The sequence below is a fragment of the Herpailurus yagouaroundi genome, unplaced genomic scaffold (genome assembly GCF_014898765.1).
Source record: "Herpailurus yagouaroundi ecotype Mexico unplaced genomic scaffold, PumYag 190, whole genome shotgun sequence".
NCBI classification, from domain to species: domain Eukaryota; kingdom Metazoa; phylum Chordata; class Mammalia; order Carnivora; family Felidae; genus Herpailurus; species Herpailurus yagouaroundi.
Genome location: NW_024412421.1, coordinates 20,332,606 through 20,335,777, shown reverse-complemented (window position 1 = coordinate 20,335,777; position 3,172 = coordinate 20,332,606). Strand labels below are relative to the sequence as shown.

Below are 3,172 nucleotides of genomic sequence, written 5' to 3'. Positions count from 1 at the left end.
GAAAGAGGGGGGAAGAGAGAGCATCCCAAGCTGGTTCCTGTGCTGTCAGCGTGGAGCCCAATGGGGGGCTCGAACTCATGAACTATGACATCATGACCTGAGCTGAAACCAAGAGTTGTACACTTAACCGACAGAGCCACCCAGGCACCCCTACCTCTGCATTACATTTTTTTATTTTTGCAGAATATTTTTTTAAATCCCAGATAACATGTCACTTCTATAAATATTTCAGTCTACATCTCTGAGACATTTTTAAAACATGACTATCATCCCATTATGTAATGATGCCTAATAAAATTCACAATAATTCCTCAATATCATCCAATGGCTAGGTCCTATTTTTAAAGATATCTTTTTTATACAGGGCACCGGAGTGGCTCAGTTGGTTAAGCGTCAGACTTTAGCTCAGGTCATGATCTTGGGGTCCGTGAGTTCAAGCCCCACTGAACTGTGCTAACAGCACAGAGCCTGGAGCCTTTTTCAGACTCTGTGTTTCCCTCTCTCTCTCTCTCTCTCTCTCTCTCTCTCTGCCCCTCCCTGGCTTGCACTCTGTCTCTCTCTCTCAAAAATAAGTAAACATTAAAAATAAATGTCTTTTTTACAATTAGTTCATTTGAATCAGGATCCTGGCAAAAGTCACAGTTCACATTGGGCTGTTATGTCCCTTAAGTCTCCATAACAGTCTCCCCACCCCTTTTTGTTTAGCTTTTTGAAATAGAACCGTACATATTTAAAGTATACAATTTGATGATGAGTTTTGGCATATGCTGTGAAACCATCAACACAATCAAGATAATGAACAGATCCTCTTTTCTCTAATTTGACATAATCCCATTCTATTTTGATTTTTTTTTTTAAGACACTGGATTATTTGTCCTGTTGGAGGTCTTATGTTTTGTATTTGGTCAAATGCATCCTCACCGTGTCATGTAACATGTACCTCTATCCTAGATGTGACACAAACTAGTCCTCAGATCCAGAGGCTTGATTTGATTCAGGTTCATTTTTTTTTAGGCAAAATATTTCATATGTGGTACTATTTCCTGCAACATCATATCTGGAAGCAAGAAATTCGTCAGCTCTATTAGAATACTAAGATTCAGTTAGTGTCACCCAATCCCCCATTATCAAGTTCTACAGCAGCCTTTTACCTTGTAGTTTTAGCAACGTAGATGACGGCTGCCCAGATCCATAACATTAGGGCAAACAACAAACATTTATGAAGCACTCCCATGTGCCAGGTAGTCTGCTCAGCACTGGGGACACAGAAATAAATATGTTTCCTGCCCTCGGGGTGCCTGGCTGGCTCAGTTGGTAGAGCATGCAACTCTTGATCTTGGGGTTGTGAGATGAAGCCCCATGTGTGGTGTAGAGTTTACTTAAAAAAATTAAGGCGTCTTCTTCCTGATTGGTCTTTGGTGCGTTCTGTCTCAGAGCTGCTGACAGCAAGATGTCTTGAGGAAATGCCAAAACTGGGCATCCCGCCCCCAACTTCAAAGCCACGGCTGTTATGCCAGATGGCCAGTTCAAAGACATCAGTTCGTCTGACTACAAAGGAAAATACATTTTGTTCTTCTTTTACCCTCTTGACTTAACCTTTGTTTGCCCCAAGGAGACCATTGCTTTCAGTGACAGGGCAGGAGAATGTAAGAAACTTGATTGCCAAGTGATTGGTGCCTCTGTGGATTCTCATTTCTGTCACCTAAAAGGGAGCCATGCACCCAAGAAATAAGGAGAACTGGGACCCACAAACATTCCCTTGGTATCAGACCCCAAGGTAACATCGCTCAGGACTATGGAGTCTTTTTTTTTTTTTTTAATTTTTTTAATGTTTTATTTATTTTTGAGATAGAGAGAGACAGAGCATGAACAGGGGAGGGACAGAGAGAGAGGGAGACACAGAATCTGAAGCAGGCTCCAGGCTCTGAGCTGTCAGCACAGAGCCCGATGCGGGGCTTGAACTCACAGACTGTGAGATCATGACCTGAGCCGAAGTCAGACGCTTAACCGACTGAGCCACCCAGGCGCCCCAGGACTATGGAGTCTTAAAGGCTAACGAAGGCATCTCGTTTAGGGGCCTCTTTATCATTGACGATGAAGGTATCCTTCAGCAGATCGCCGTGAATGACCTTCCCATCGGCCTTTCTGTGGATGAGACTCTGAGAGTGGTTCAAGCTGTCCAGTTTACTGACAAGCATGAGGAAGTACGCCCAGCTGGCTGAAAGCTTGGCAGTGGTAGCATCAAGCCTGATGTCCAGAAAAGCAAAAAATATTTCTCTAAGCAGAAGTGAGCACTGGCTCATTTTAGGGCCGGGCTGCAGTGGGGGGCCATGAAAACAGAAACTCTTTTGTATTATTGTCATGCTTAAAACACAAGACTTCAGATTCAGTGCAGAAGTGGTATGAGACAGGACAGGCCTTTCCTTCAAGGGTTGAGGGGGCCCACCTTTCTTCCTCTGGAGAGAATGGCCTGAGCTGTGCTACGAGGGTAGGCCAACTGATCTGTATGGTAGTGGGGCATCCCTTTGGATCTTTTGCCATTTCTATTAAACCTGAGCCGAGACGATAATATAATAATAATAATAATAATAATAATAATAATAATTTTTTTTTATTAAATTTTTTTTTTCAACGTTTATTTATTTTTGGGACAGAGAGAGACAGAGCATGAACGGGGGAGGGGCAGAGAGAGAGGGAGACACAGAATCGGAAACAGGCTCCAGGCTCTGAGCCATCAGCCCAGAGCCTGACGCGGGGCTGGAACTCACGGACTGCGAGATCGTGACCTGGCTGAAGTCGGACGCTTAACCGACTGCGCCACCCAGGCGCCCCAATAATAATTTTTTTAAAAATGTGTCCTGCCCTAAGAAGCTCAGAGGTAATGAGGGATGCAGACAGGTAAACATTATCCATTTATTTATTAAATATTTATTAAATGCTAACTATGTACCAGGCATTGTGCTAAATGCCCGTAATTGCAATATGTGGTATCATCAAGAAGATAGCTACCATGTTTTGAAGCTCAGCATACTCTGCATGCCTTCTCTCACTGGGCCTCGCACCTCCCTTTGGGTGTTATCACTACATCCATTTCACCGACGTGGAAGCAGAAGCTCAGAGTAGTGACAAGATTTGTCCAGGGTTACACAGTACAAGTGATAGAACTGGAATC

General features: G+C 43.6%; 1 pseudogene; it reads left to right on the top strand.

The window, feature by feature from the left end:
• Positions 1 to 1,450: 1,450 nt before the first annotated feature.
• Positions 1,451 to 2,502, top strand: LOC121010027 (peroxiredoxin-1-like; annotated as a pseudogene).
• Positions 2,503 to 3,172: the final 670 nt, after the last annotated feature.